Raw genomic sequence first — 15,874 nt, forward strand, 5'->3', positions numbered from 1 at the left:
TTGCAAGCATTGCTGCTGGTGCTCAGACCTTGCTTGAGCAGAAATGCTGGTGTTTGTAACTTATGCTGGATATACCAGTAAAAATACCTCGGTGCAAATATCTAGCATCAAGCTCTTGAGAAAGCCTGGGCCATACTCCTCCTGAATGGCAGTGTCTGGAAATGGGGCTTGTCTGGGGCTTTGGGGAGTCCCATTTCCCTGCTGCTTCTGTATCTTGTGCAGTGGCACATGCCGTGACCACTCGTGCAGGAAGCTCCCACAGCTGCTGCATGATAGTGGAGGGCCATCTGTGGAGGGTTGGGAGGGCAAGCATGTCGCTGTCGCACTGCTGCAGCCGGGTGCCCTGACAAGTGGAGAACACTTGGAAGTGTGTTGGAAGTGTTGGCAAGAGTGAGTTTAGAGTCTTGCTTCCATTTGAGCCCAGTACAGGCAGCGCTTGCTGTGGACATTGTTCAGGTGGGATCTTGGGAATGAGTAAGATGTTCTTGTTGCTTTGCACAGTAAATGCATGCTGCAGAAATCTGCTGTAGGAAAAGGGCTTTAGTCATCTTGTTTGGTGAAGCTGGTTTACTCTTCAGTAGTCTTTAACTGGAGCTTGGAATCTTTTACAGGCTGTGGACTCTTCCTCTACATTCAGACTAGGTGTTAGTGAACAGAATTATACCAGAAATTGCTGCCAGCATCATGACTATCCGACTACAAATAGCTTTATCGTTAAAAAGTTGGACTAATCAGAGCATGCCTTAAAGGAAGCTAAGGCTCTCAGCGGTGGCCCTGGATGTGATAACAAGTATTGGTTTAATGTGTACAAAGCTTTTGCCAAGGGCCTGTGAGGGTGCAAGGGGGGGGAAGGGGGTGGTGTAGGGAGGCTGAAGGATTTTTATGGGATAGGAGGAAGAGTAGGAGAGAGATGTCTCTGGAGTCAGTTTACCCTGAATTATTTTTATGCTCATTCTTTCATTTCAACACAAATATAACTGGACTTACAGAAACTTGTATTAGAGTGATGGCACAGAGCAAAAGACAGAAGACTTTCAAATGTTCAGGATGAAATCGGCGTTGCAGCAGTACCTACAGCTCCCAGTTGCAAATCGGAACTCAGTTGCATTGAGAATGGTGGTTGTTAGTCCTTGTTTCATGGTACCTGTCTTGTAGTCTATTCTTTAAGGTAGAGAACTTTTATTGAAATAGCAGCCTGTGAAAAAACAGACATAGGGAAAATGATCTTCTTTCAGTAAATGCAATAAATTGTGCTGGAATGTTGTGGAGAAAGTGCAGGCCAGGATAGAAATGAAGAGGTGTCGTGGTTTAAACCCAGTCAGGTAACTCGTTCACTGACTCCCCCGCTTCTTTCCCTCTGCCCTAAAAACATGCAGCTTTTCTGCTGAGGAAGATTCAAGTGTCTTGAAATGCTTGGCGGAGCCCCTTGCTACAGGTAAATGGTGCAGATTCCCTGCCTGCCTTGCCTTGCAGTTTTCTTTGACAGTCTGCTTTCCTCGCTGGTGTCAGAGTGTCTCAGCTTTTCTGTGCTCCAGCCCACCTATGCACCTGTAAGGCTGTTGTGTTCTCCAAGGTGGTCTACACAGACTGTTCCGCGGCAGACACACCACACCCCCCCCATTTGAAGCCCCAGCAACTTTAGCATGGTTTAATTTTCAGTCTCTAATAGCTGTGCTCTTCTAAATACTGTTGCTCCTCTTAGGCTCTCTGTCCTCTTTATGTTCCTGTGTGTTTTGTTTCCGTTGCTGCCTTGTCATTGCTGTGCTGTTTTGTTGGGGTTTTGGTTTTTTTTTCCCCTCCCTTGTTTTATTTTTTCCCTTTCTGTAGGGATATGTATAAGCCCCATTAAGCACTTTTCTGAAAGCTGGGAAGCTGAGATTTGGATTTGAATGCAACCCTGTGGTAGAACAAGAGGCTGCATTGAGTCACTGACGCTAGCTCAGACACTCAGAAGGTGATAGAGTGGAGACAGTACTCCAGAGTGGCCAGGGTGGTAGCACTGGATGTAGGAGGATAGATGATTGCTTTAATGCTTCCTTATGTGGCTGGAGCTCAATGCAGTACCCTGTGGAGAGTTGCTGGTTGCTTTCATGGAGTTACCCAGTGGCCATTGGGTAAAGAAAACAAGTTTGGCAGCCACGTTTTGAATTAGTCCAGTGCACTGTGGAGCAGTATAATTGATGCGTGAGGAGGCACAGCTGTATTCAGATTAAACAGCTGCTGGGGGCTGGCCACTGTGTTCTTTTCCATTATACCATTTGTGGGAAGGGAAAGTGAGACCTCTGGGCTCTTTAGCACAGGCAGGGATGCTCTGGCTGCTCTCACTACAATGATGGTTTTTAGAAGAAAGGGAGAGAGGGGATGTTTTGCCATGAGCATAAATTATGTCTAAAAGGTTTGTTTGGGGTTTGTTTTGTTTTTTGTGGGTTTGTTGTTTTTTTTTACCCTTTGTAAATTGGAGAAAACACAACAAATTTCAGCCTCAGTAAAGAGGCATTTATGTGCTGAATAGGATCTCAGTCCTCAGATTGGAAAGACTAATGGCCCTGAACACAGTAAAATTAAGTTAATCTTGTAGCTGTGTATTTGTGTGTGTGAGGACTGTGCCTCGGTGTGCACAGTATGAGGGACATGCTACAGGGCAGGTAAGTGCTGCGCAAACTGCCTTCCTCTGCCTTGCTGGGAAGTGTCTCCTCCTTCCCCTCCCGAGCCAGTGCCAAGCCAGGTTCCTCCTTCAGCTCTCTACCAAACTCCACTATTCTCCCTACAGCAAGATCTTGGCTCCTCCATTTATCTGTGCTGCCTGGCTGACATTTGTCTGTCTTCTCCTTTATCTGCTTAGCCTCACTGTCCCTTTTGTGCTTGCTTTCTTGTGGTGATGGCTGGAGAATAAGGCTTAGTCTCCCCTTCCCCTGTCTCCTTGATGCTGGGGCTTTCCCAGCCCTCTCTACTGTCTCCTGCTGCTTCTGGGCTCTTTGTGTGAGCTCTGCTCCTGATGCTTGCCACGTGGTGGTTGCATTTTAGAGAGCTTGTTAGGCCTTGTGCCTGCAAACTTCAGTTCTCTTTGTTCAGTGGGGTGGGGAAGGGGATGGTGCTGTAGACGTGGATAGGTTGTAACTGGTTGCTTTTCCCCCGAAGCATCTAAGCAGAGCAGAAAGCCAAGTGGTCCAAACACTACGGGCCTCTTCTCAATGTTCATCTTTAAGCTTGTGTCCCGATGGATTTCTTTGTAAATATGCTGTGGTATGCAAATGCCAGCACTGCAGAAGCATTTGTAATCCCAAAGCAGAGGCAGCTCAGGAAAATCCAGCATCTTTGCAGAGCTGTGTCCCTGATTTGTTGCTCTGGTTTGCAAGTGCTGCTTCTTATTGTGGAGAGAGAGCCTCTCCTGGGTTTGGTTCGCTGTTACTTGGCGTCTTTTAGGATCAGTTATGTTTGGTGTCAAGTGAGAGTATGGGCAGAACAGTAGTGCAGAATGAATACTTCAGTATTACAGTGCAGAATGAATACTTCACACACACTGCTTGGTGTGAAGCAGTGATGAATTGTTTAGTCTCTTATAGCTATCATATGGCTTTCTTGCTCTGAAATCATTAATGTAGATGCAAGACAAACTAGTTCTAAGACTCTTTTGAAAGCAGAAGAAGGAAAAAGACCAGTTAACTTGTTTTGGATAGTCTTTTACTGAAAGCTCAATGTTAAAACTTTAAGATTTGCAATGATTGTTAGCTACATTTTAAATATAGTCCTTACTGTGCCTCCAAGTTTGGCAAAAATGGGAAAAAACAAACCGACTTGTGAAATCTGTCGGAAAAATGTGATCCAGGAGCTGCCTGCATTTCAAGGGCATGTTAAATCTGAATTTGTTTTTTGGGTATGAATATTTTTCTTGCAGCACCCTGTTGAGCCAGGCCCCACACAAGCAGAAGGAGAGGGACTGTCTGTACCTTGGGGAGCTTGTGAGCTAATGAATACACCAGTCATCTCCAAGGAGAGCTGGAAGCAGACTGAGTTTTCAAGATCCAATTTGAAATATTACAAATGTGTTATTTATGGGCTTCTGTTTGATTTCAGCATTTCTGAAAGTGGGATGATGAGGAAGAATGACCCACAGTTGGGGTTCTAACACGGGGCAAGGGAAACCTGGCTCAACTTGTGCCAGCCTGGCATTCTGTGCTTTGTGCGTTTGTGTGTGTGTTGATAAAAGGTTATCCTCTGGTAGGGGTGCCCTGAGGATAAAGACCTGGAAGACTCATGGATTGGGGGTGGGAGGAGGATATGCAACAGTCACAGATGTTTAGAAGTCAGATTTGTGTGGGTTAAACTGGGCATGCTTGCTGCCTGTTGATTGCAGTTGCATACCATATCGGTGCATGACTCAGTGCCTGGTGGGTTTTGATGTATAAGCTTCTTGTACACTCATGTTGGCCTGAGGACAGGTGTCTGTGTCTGGAGATGGCTGCATCAGGAGAGGAGGTGATGCACCCTTTTCAGAGGTTGCCATCTCTGCTGCTCTGCCAGCCAGGCCACTTGTGTAACTGCTATACAACCAGCTTCAGGTAGAAGTGGCTGGGTTTGGGTGACCTCAGCATAGAGGTTAGGCCTCTCCTGGGTGTGCTGGCAGGGCCTGATTCTGCTGTTTTTGGAGAGCACTACTTCCAGCAAGGAGGTGCTGTGGTGGTACCCTCCTGGGTGTCCAGCCTCTCCACAGCACCCAGCTGGGTTTGCTACTGTATATGATGGGCTTGTCTGCTTATGGCCTTGGTAAGTGTTGGTGTTTAAGCCAGGTTTTAAAGAAGAATAATAATGTGAAAAATCTTTACTGTCTTTGAGAGATGACTGTGCTCAGCTGTTGCTGATTGATTCATTTGACTGTAAAATGATTTGGTACTTAAGAGTATAGTAACATGGAATTTCTCTCTCACTTAACCTTTTGAGTGGACTCCTGTGTGGATGGAGACACCACTGTGTCCTGTCTACATGCCCTTCACAGTATTGTCCTGCCAAGGGTTAACACATTTGTCCAGCAGCCTTAGTGCATAAGCATAGCTGCTTGTGGGTTGTTTTATTTATTTTTTATTTCCTGAACTCCTGAGATGTAGGGTGAGAAGGAGAAGTGCCCACATCCCCACACTCTTCGGAGACTGGGTTCCAGTTAGTCAGATTTGTTCTTGGCTATCTCTTGGCAAGGGCTTTTGAAGTGTGGTGGAAAAAATAAACCAGTTACTTTAACCAAGAATCTACATTTTATATCTACATTTTATTTTATAGAGTGGTTTCTAGGCACTCATCACTTCCACTGGCCAGTGTAAGCTATCTCAAAAAGATGCTGTCATGTGAACTTTGGATGGGTGGTAAGGGAAGAGGTGTTGCTAAAAATAAAAAATGTAATCTCCCTGCTTTGGGAGCACTTGAGACTGACTTACCCCCCTTCTTCTTGCATTGGGCAATAGAACCAGGATAGTTGGTCCTTGATGTGTGGGGAAGATGAGTTGAATGCTACTTGTTTGGATTGCTGGTGCTTATTCAGACCTGTGAAAGTGAGTTTGAAACTTTGCAGTGGAGAAGAGGTCTGCTTTATGAGCAGAAAGGTTCAGTGCTTTCTAAAGACAAGGTGGTGGGAGTGTGTCCTCTGAGTAGAGGCAAAAGCACTGGTCTCTCTCCTTCATTTTCTGTTTCTCTCATTTTCTAAAGAGTGATGGGAATGGGAAAGGGTATCTGAAGCCGAGGAGCGGAAATTACTTGGGTCAGTCATCTAAACAGCATTGCTGTTGAATGGTAAAGGGAATGGGGGAGGGCACAAGGTCTGAGAAACCCTCTGTTTGCTTCTTGTGATATTTCTCCTGGGGGAAGAAGCCTTGGGAAGCCAGAGGTGTCTTGCAGCACTTCTCACTCTCCAAATAAAGCAACCCTTATGTATTCTCCATTTCAAATTACATATTGTTATTTTTGTTTCTTGCTTTTTATTTTTACTATGAACAGCTGGATTGTTCTTTTGTCAGCATGTAAGTGTGTGAATAGGAAGAGAGAGCAGCAGGGGAGTGTGGGTATCTGCTGAATGGGGGGAACGGACAACCTGTTCAGTCTTGTGACAGCATGGCTATAAAAATGACAGGTGACACTTGCTGTTATGTGCTAAGTAATATTCGGGGGGGGGGGGGGGGTAGCCAGAGACGGACAGGGTAGGGTGGAACAGCCCTTAACTGTATGTGTATGGTAGTGATCTCTAAATTAGCTGTTGCCTTTCCACGTAAAGATCTTGGGAGTCATGGTGGTTTTTTTTCATCAACTCAATGATAATAGTGAAAAGGCAAGTGTATTGTTAAAAGCTGTTGTGAAAGCATCTGAGAGCAAAACAGAACCTCATTATGGCGTGTTTTATAAATCCTGTGGTGTACCCTCTTCTTGAACACTGTGTACAGTTCTGGTTGTGCCCTGCTTCCATCCCTCCCCCATGCATACATGCTTCTTGGAGCTGTAAGGTAACTGGATGAAGTACAGGAATTGTTCTTGTTTCCCATCTCTGTATGAGGGAGAAGCAGAAAAGCCCAGACTGTCTAGCCTGGAAAACAAATGACAGGAGTGTAGTAGAAGGTCTGTAAAACAGCAAGAGACATGGAGGAGGTGAACAGGGCGCAGTTATTCTCTGCTTCTCATAAGGCAGGAAATGGGGCCACCAAATGAAATGACTGAGTAGCAGTTTCAGAGCTGAGAAGGGAGTGTGTGCATGGGCTTTCTTTGTTCTCCTTCAGACAACAAAATTAAATTGACGCACTCTGCCACAGGATGTTGTAGATGCCAAAATTACAGATGGGTTCAAAAAGGATTAGATGATTTGATGGACCTCTTCTCCCCCAACACCCCCCTTCCCCATCATGAAGGGCCATTAAATCAAATAATGCAGATATAGTGCCAGGCTCAGGAAGTTTCTCTGATGGTCCTGGTCTTGTTATTTCTAAGTGCTGCCTGTGAATAATGGGCAGAACTGGGCCAAAATGGCTCTTTTTGTGGACAGCAGAGAACCCTGCTTAGTAAAGAAATGGGAGACCATATGAAAGTGGAGCTGTGCGTGTAGGAGTTGGTGATTGTCAAGGATCAGGGGAGGCAGCAGAATCAAGATCTGTGATGGAAAGAGAGGAAGATGCATTTGCCTTATCTTTGGTTCCTCATCAGTAGAGTGTTTGGCTTCAAATAGATTTGGCAGTACCTAGATATTTGTCAGCAGCGCAAGACCTGGCACTAGAGGGAACTGTGCTATGATACTGTTGTTCCTTTTCTGTATATTAAATTCTGTACCTGGGTCTTACTTGCATACATGTGGGCATACTTGTGTGACTTCTTGGTCACCTAAACGTGTGGAGGGAGGGAAGGAAGACTATTTCTTGTTGGGGCACTGTTCAGGGAGACTGAACGGAAACTAACAGTAGTTGGCTCATTGTAGCTTGGTGCTCAGGAGTAGTTTTGTGCATGCATTTACCTGTTTTTCACAAACTTTTAAAATGGTTCACTGTGTGGCTCTGCAGAGGTCCTGTATTGTTCTGTAAGGTTGTGAGTGTGCAGGGGTTCCCAGGGGTGGAGCAGGATGTGGGTCCCAGCATGATAGCTATGGGTTGTGGGCTAGTAGCCATGGGGTCTGTGGGACCCATGAGACCCTGTGTATGGTGCTTGCTTTTTGTTGCTACTAACTGTTGGGGTGACATGGGTCCAGTACAATACCAGTCCTCCTGATGGAGCACTGGAACTGCTGTGTCTCTGAACTGCAGCCAAGGATGTTCTCTGTGATGTTGAGCGGGGAGAAGTGCTTGGGAGAGCAGGTAGGCCTTGCAGGGCCAACCCTATGCGTGTGTGGCAGGCTTCTGCTTCGTTCTGGTTGCCTGCTTTTTGGCTGTGCATTCAGGATCGCTGTAGCAGAGTTACTAGTCCTCCTCCTTCAGAAAGAGGAAAAAAAAAAAAGGTGGCTGTACAAATTTTTACTTTCTTAAAAAGCCATGCAAGAGATTTATGGTAAAATCTTTATCAGATGTGCATTTTCTCTTCTTAATTTTATACTTAATTCTCTCTTTAAACAAACTCCAACCCTTTCACATTTCAGTACAAAACCCTGGCCTTGTCTAGATGAAAGCCTGTTGTGATTAGCAGAGGTGTGCTTCTCAATACTGAGTGTGTGTAGGGGTATATTCATGCTTCTGATATGTTAATGTGTTTCCTGCTCCTGTATGGGTTGCGGGGCTTCTATATGCAGATCTCAGATTGGAATTGCATGCATGTAGAAAAAATAATTTTACAGACTTTGAGTGTATATTGAAAGGCTGTTTGCTTGCATGGTTATGCAGACCTCATCTATGGCTGCACATTGGTGCCACCTGCTTGCAGGAAGGAATGAGTGGACTCCCCTGTTATTCCGGAAAAAAAAATCCAAGGCGAGGCCTCAACATCTGTTCTGGCTTTATTGTTTGGTGTGGGCTGTGGGCAAAAAGGACACTGCTTTCGCTTTTCTGCTCGCTCTTAAACTGGAAAGGCATCTTGGATCAGATAGGTTCTTAAAGTTTAAAAGTAAAAAATGCAAAGATGTGAAGTTCAAACTTAAGATGGATTGAACGTGATTACCTTAAGAAAATGAAACTGTATTGCTAGCTGTGGTTTTTCTCATTTTCTCTTCCAGTTCTTCTAATGGTAATAATTTTTATCACTGCAAAGTGACCTTTGTAATCATTGCTGGATGATTAATCTTTAACTGGGTAATTTTTAAAGCAGTATTTTTCACACTATTGTAATGTGTGATACCGTGAGGTTTTGTGGCACAGCACCCAGTTATTCTGAGGCAGTAAGGCCCTTCAGCCTGTGTTTCCAGTGCTGCTGCTCTGTACAGAAACCCAAATAGTCACCTTTGTTTCCTTAGGCAGATACAGAAATGCCCTGAGAACTTTCTTTGCATATAGATTATAGTGCCAGCCAGGTGTAGTCATGTATAGGAAGAGCAGCAGTTAGCAGCTTAATTTATAAGTTCTTAATTAAAAAAACATTCCTCATGCAAGATTCCAGTCTAAAATGTTCGGCTGCATTTCATGCTGCTATAGTGTGTACAAAGATGGCATTTGTAAGAGGTACCAGCTACTATATCTAGGCAGTCCTGCTGACTCAGGGTGAAGTCACATGCAGAAGGAAGTGGAGATGGGCAGCGAAGTTTTTCAAAGGTCTTTGAGTTGCTGCTTGGGATACCAGTGCCAGCAGTGGAGAAAGAAGGTGGAAAAAGTTGTTCTTCCAACTCTTAATTTTGTTTGAATCCTCTTGTGCCAAATAGATATTTTGTTGTATCGCTGTTATGTATTTACAATTACATTGTGAGCCTGAGTAATATCAATGGACCAGTGAGAGTAAAGTTTTTTAAACAATGGGAGCCAGTGCCTCCCTTGTCTTACTTTGCTTAACAGTCATCATGGGTACTGTAGACAGGGGATTTTACTTTATGCAATAAATACAAGGTCTGCATTGATTAAAAATAATAATAATAATAAAGCAGGGTGGGGAATGTAAGCACTTGTTTAATCTCACTTCATTAGAAGTAAATACACTTAGACTTGGTCCAAAACTGCTTTAAGCAGCATTCAGCAGCTAAATTGTTGTGTGTCAGCTCCAGTTCTTTCCAACAGTATCTGTTCTACTTTGGGTATTATACAGTGCATGTTTAATATATAGTCTGGGGGTTACATATTAAAAGGAAGGTGTTTCTTAGTATTTTTAAACCTGTAATATGTGATTTAAAAATGAGCTAGTACCAGTTATGGGGGTATTGGTAAGTGCTGTTAGTAACGTTAGCCTTTGTAGGTGGGAATCTTTGCCATCCTGTAGCTTGGGGTTTTCAGTTGTGTAAACTTTAATAACTTTGTGAAATGTTATTTAGAACTGGAAATCTTCTCTTGCCTGTTGCCTTGCAAAAGATTAGTACCTGAAGAATTTTGTGTACTTCTATGTAAAGTACTTTTTAAACTTGGATTTGCATGTTTGCCTTCCAGAGAAGGTAGACAGAAGTGTCTATCAGTAGCAAGTACCTGACAGTGGATATACTTTGCCAAGTTGCCTTTTGCTGTCTAAATAACAGAAGTACTGACTAGCAGCAGGTTCCCACTCTTCATGGTGTGTTGCTGTGCTCTCGCATAGTCATGTTAGTGTGTTTTGCTTTGAAATTCAGAGGGCTTCAATAGCTCTGAAATGCCTTGTGCAAACAGCAAAAACATCAGCGACTATCGAAAGGGTTGTGAAGAGGGAAGAGTGCTGGAAGCTGTTGGGCAGAGCTTCGCAGTGATTTGGGCAGGATAGAGCTGGGAGCAAAGTGTATCTTGGCTTCAGCTGGAGGTGAGGATTGTCTCTCCGAGGGGTCAGTATAGGTGCCAAAAACAAAGTGTGAAGTGCTCTTGAATGGCTTACAGCTGCAGCTGGAATATGCAGCATCTTTAGGGAGAGCTGTGAGACAGAGCAGCTCTCAAGTGCAGGAACTCAAGTGGGAGCTGGCACTGCTGCCTTGCACAGAAGCAAAATAGGCAACAGAGTGATTGGTGACTCTTTGAGAGGCCTCGACTCCCACTGAGTTTGTTCTGGCACATTTCTTTAACTTGGAGAAGAAAAATAAAATGGGATGTGTCATCTGGAGCTGTGCAGTGCTGGGCTCGTGCTCACTGGTGAGCTCCATTGCCATCCTGCTTGCTCTTCATGTACTCTGTCGTTCCAGCAGCAGTCTTTAAGACAGCCTAAGCTGGTGCTGTGATGAGAGGAGTGTCCTGCCTATTCCTGCTTCTTTATACCTCTTCCTTGTCCCTTAGGATATGTGTAGAATAAGAATTGGTACAAGTTAAAGCTAACAGCTTTCTTTTTTACGTTTTTCTTTCTTAAGTTTGGGTAGATCCCCTGTTTTGATTTGTCAAGGTGCTGGTGGAAGGGGAAACAGCCTCCTTCCTTCCCTGTCTTCTGCAGTGGGGCTGCTGAACCATTGCATTGGGGTGAAGGCAGAAAAGCCTCTGTTCACATGGGCCTGCGGCTCCCTGTTCCACCCCCTCAGCTACTTGTCTCATTTTGCAGCCCACTGATTCGATTTAATGACTGGGGGAAATGCTGTTTGCTTTCTGTTTTGCCAGGTTACTTTTAGGGGAGTATTCCTGGCTTGCAGGGGTAAATGCCAGAGTCAACACAGGATGGAGGGAAAGGCAGTGAGCATGTGTCAGGAGAGCAGAGAAACTGCTGGCTGAGCAGGACCTGCCTGCCTTTCAGAAATGGTGGGGGGTTGGTCAGATTCAAGCTACGAAGTGCAAGCTTCACCCTTTGGCCTTTTGACAGAGCTCTTCAGAGGCTCTTAGTTCATCACACCAGAAGGAGATTCAGGAGGGATGAAGGGAGTGCCAGGCATGGCTTTCCTTCCCAGCTGCTCCATGGCTAACTTGAAACTGCGGAGGGAGCTCAGAAGGATGGGGAAGGTACTTCATGTATGTGATACAGTGGCCATTGGTAGTTTCTGTTTGGAGACATGCCCATTTCACTTTCTCTATCAGGTGTCCTGACTTCACAGCAGCCTGATAGAGATGGTGGCAGAAGCACACTTACTGCTTTCAGCTTGGCTTTGTTGTCCATTTGCAGCAACTCTGCTGAGCATGATGGCTGAGGAGCCTGCAGGACACATGTGTTATGTACTGGCTCTCTTGCAATGCGCTGGACAGAGCCTGAACAAAGATCTGTGGTTTCATGTAAGCACAAATGTATTCATGATGACAAACTCTACAGCAAGTTCAACACTGAGCTTATTTTACAGTCCTCATTCCAGCACCTGTGTAACCTTGCTTTGCATAAGAGAAAATACAAAGTTACAGTATGTGCAAAAGAACCCCTCAGATGTGAGGAGATACATGCCTATTTCTTGGTGTAGGGAAGAGGGTGCAGGCCCAGGGTTTAAGCTAATAGATTCACCAGAGGACTCGCAAGGGTATTTAGGGCTTTGGTGTCTTTTAAGAACTTCTTTGCAAGTTCTACTTTTTGTCTCTGTTTCTGCAGTATCCTGGCAGAGTTGACCCTCCACTCCCTAACTTGGACTAAGTGCAGTAGAGGAGCGTGCCTCTGGAGGAGGAGAATGGTTTTTAAGAGTGGGAGTTTTTTGTTTGGCTTGTTTTTTTTGGTGTGTTTTTTTTTTGTGGGTTTTTTATTTTGAGTTTTGTTTGTTTTTTGTTTTTTTGGGGGGGTTTGTTTTGTTTTGTTTTTGTTAAATCTCTTTGCTCTCACTTTACTCTTTGCTCTTGTTTGTGAGCTGGAAATCAGTCGGGTATGGGGTCTAAGGTGAATTTACCCCTGAGGCTTTTGTGCTAGTGGGAGAGCAGGACTGACATCTTGTATGCAAGTGAAAATGGGACAGACAATTGGCTTGGAGTGAGGCTGTTGCATATAGTAACCTTCATAGCAGGGAGAAGACATGCCTTAAAGACACACTACAGATTTTATTTCTTTTTCAATCAGCCTAATGCATCTTGGAGTCTGAGCTGAGCACTGCTGCTGGTTGAAACCTCTGTCTTGTTTTAATATGGGGCAGTCTTGTGACAGCTTTCCAGAAGTTGGGGAGGAGCCATAGCTGCTCCAGGCTGGGTTTCATGTCTTGCAGTGTGTTGCTTTAGCGCGTGCTAGGCCTGTACCTTAGTATGGGCGGCCCAGGGTTGGAGAGCCTCAGCCTACAGGCAGAAATGATAGGAACTCCAGTGTTGCTCTCTCCTGTGCGAACCAATGCATTCCTGCACACTATGTGGTCAGTTGCGTGCTGGTGGTGATACGTGTCCCCACAGTTTGGGGTGGGGAAGGGGGCAGAGAGGGGGAAGCCTTCACAACTTCTTTTTAGGATAATGTTGATGGGATACATGGGTATTGTGCCCTGCCTCATCTCCTGCCTTGCACAGCTGAACTGTTTGGGATTGTGAAATAAACCACATGCATAAATGAGACTGGTTTTAAAAGTACTGTTTTCTTTATAACATGAGTTTTAACCTGGATCAGTTCCTTCCTGTAGTTCAGTGTGTAGTCCATGGGGTAAGGGTATGGTCTGGGGATGAGGGAAGAGCACAATTCTGTGCCTGGTTAGGGTTGTACATCTGTGCTGCTTGTAGTAGATCTTCCTCTTTGGGATTCTTCCATGGGACAAATGGGAAAGCCAGCAGTGAGAAAGTGATTATACAGTGTAAGCTTATGTAACAGCTGTGATAAGGAGCTAATGGCTATGGCACAGACTTTACAAATACCTGGTGGGTAGCCTAGATGAAAGTGCAGGATTAACTGAAATGTCAGATCATCTTGTCTGCCAATATACAGCTTCTCAGGACACAGGTTGTACTGATTTAACTGCAGCTGCTTAGACAAGCAAGCCCCCTTGATCCTAATTTCATCTGTCCCCCTGAAAAAGAGTAATCTTTGCCCTGTTTGTATGGCTCTTTTATATGATATATATAATGGATTAAATTTAATTAGCTTTTATCTTTGTCACTGAAGTGTGGACTATGTGAATTCACCCTGGTATCCTTCATCCAGAAGCAGGGGACAGGAGAGGGGATTCTGCCCTGTTGGAAGGCTGGCAGCTGTGCTTGAAAAGATGCAGGAAAGGGGTGTAATAACTCTTCTTCTCTAAGCCCCCTCTTCTCTTGTGGCTGTTGCTCTGAAATAACGATTTCCATGTATTTCCAGTTTCTGAGCAAGCTCTTAAGCTTTTTCTTACTATGTCATGTACTTGTGAGACCTCATTTGGAGTATTGTGTACAGTTCTGGTGTCCTCAACATAAAAAGGACACGGAACTGTTGGAACAAATCCAGAGGAGGGCCTCAAGGATGATCAGGGGACTGGAGCACCTCCCATATGAAGATAGGCTGAGAAAGTAGGGGCTGTTCAGCCTGGAGAAGAGAAGGCTGCGTGGAGACCTCGTAGCAGCCTTCCAGTATCTGAAGGGGGCCTATAGGGATGCTGGGGAGGGACTCTTCATTAGCGACTGTAGTGACAGGATAAGGGGTAACGGGTTCAAACTTAAAGAGAAGTTTATATTGGATATAAGAAAGAAGTTCTTTACTGTAAGTGTGGTGAGGCACTGGAATGGGTTGCCCAGGGAAGTTGTGAATGCTCCATCCCTGGCGGTGTTCAAGGCCAGGTTGGACAGAGCCTTGGGTGAGATGGTTTAGTGTGAGGTGTCCCTGCTCATGGCAGGGGGGTTGGAACTAGATGATCTTAAGGTCCTTTTCAACCCTAACTATTCTGTGATACTATGATGCGGTCAGTACTGGACTCTGAAGAATGCATGTTGTGTCTGCCTTGCATGTGGAAGATGGTAAATGTGGGGCCTGTGGGCTTGTGAAGCAGCAATGGGGAGGAGGCGGTGCTTGAAGGTGGAGGAGCTGGGTGGCAGGCTACATCTTGGCTTTGGGGGGGAGTCTTGGCCTCTGTGGATGTTTGAGGAACACACCTGCCCACACCCCCTACCCTTCTGTGTGTTGGCCTATAGGTGGTTCTGTTCTTTGCAGAGAAGCATGAGTTTTAACTTAATCCTACTGCATGTTTTTCACTGGCCTCTACCTCTGTTAAGCAACAAGGGTTGAGGGTGGACAGGTGGGCTGGGTTGGAGAGGCAGAGCAGGAGAGATGCTGTGGGGATACCAGAGGTGCTGCTTCACACCCATTTACAAGTGCAGTGTAACTTGGCTCGTGGTGGCTACCAAGAGGGTGGAGAGAGGCAGAGGGGAAGAAGCTGGGCTGTGGGAGCTAGGCAGAAGTCGGTCCTGAGGATTGTGTGCAGAGCCTGTTATCTGCAGGTAGTTCTTGTTCTGAGTGTGAGGCCCAGGAGAGTGGATGGCCTTGGTTCATAGGGAGGGGATTTGGGGCTGGAAGGAGGTAGCTCCTAACCTGAGATATTCCCTTTGTAAAGGGAGGTCCTGGGTGCCTGAGAGGGGAGCTGTGATGGAGGACAAGGAACACATTTCACCCACCCTGCTTGGGTGCCATGAGCTCTCACAGTACCTCCCTGCACTGGTCGTCACCTCCCAGGGCTTGCTGCAGTTCACAGCCAGGAATGCTGTGGTGCTCCCTCTGCAATTCCCCAAAGTGTAACTTGGGGTTTTAACCGTGGGAGGTGAAACTTCACCCATCTTGCTGTAAGTGAGCTGAGCTCGTGGAAGGCGCAGCCGGGGTGGGGAGAAGGCTCAGCCTGTAAAACTAGGAGGAAATGTTTCTCTTTTCCCAGGTTAGGTGGGTTTTGCCGGTTCAGCGAGCGAGACTGTGGTAAAGACAGGCTGACAATTTGCTTAGTGTTAATCCTTGCTGGCAGAATTCGGGCGTCAGGCTCCTGAGCTGCAGTGGGTTACTGGGAATGTCATGGGATCTTTTGTTTTGAGGTTGTAGTTTGAAATGCAGGCACCCTTTGTGTTCTGTGTATAGACATGGTCTTCACACCTATCTCTCATCACCAGAGGCTGTCTCTTCTCATCCCTCTTTTTCTGCCTAGTGTAGAAACTAATGAACATGAACAGTACACAGAATATCTTGTATGCGCAGTTACTAACCTGATAAAGAAAACCTCAAAAAACCTCCACAAGAAACAGCACACCAAACTGTGTGAAAGGTAATCATGGGGTTTGTAATGAAACAAAGTAATTGTTAGTTTAATGTGCTTTGCTGACAACTGGTTATTTTTAATACATGCTATTTGAGCTTTAAATTTAATGTCAAAATATTTTTGTCATCTAAACCCTGACTGTTGTTAGCTGAGCAGGTTTCAGGTTAAAAACAGTAGTCAAACCATGAGCGTTCATAGCACTGTAATGTAATTTTGTGTTACTCTATCTTTCTTGGCCTGTTTGTTTAAAGCATCATGAAA

At 45.2% G+C, this 15,874-nt stretch overlaps 1 protein-coding gene across 2 annotated transcripts in view; it reads left to right on the top strand.

The window, feature by feature from the left end:
• The window catches only part of RCOR1 (REST corepressor 1), an 84,533-nt gene that overhangs the window by 26,233 nt on the left and 42,426 nt on the right, over positions 1-15,874 (top strand). The window lies entirely within an intron of this gene.

The sequence above is a fragment of the Pezoporus flaviventris genome, unplaced genomic scaffold (assembly GCF_033815535.1).
Source record: "Pezoporus flaviventris isolate CSIRO_AGI_PZ_B2104156 unplaced genomic scaffold, CSIRO_AGI_Pfla_v1 ptg000036l, whole genome shotgun sequence".
NCBI lineage: Eukaryota > Metazoa > Chordata > Aves > Psittaciformes > Psittacidae > Pezoporus > Pezoporus flaviventris.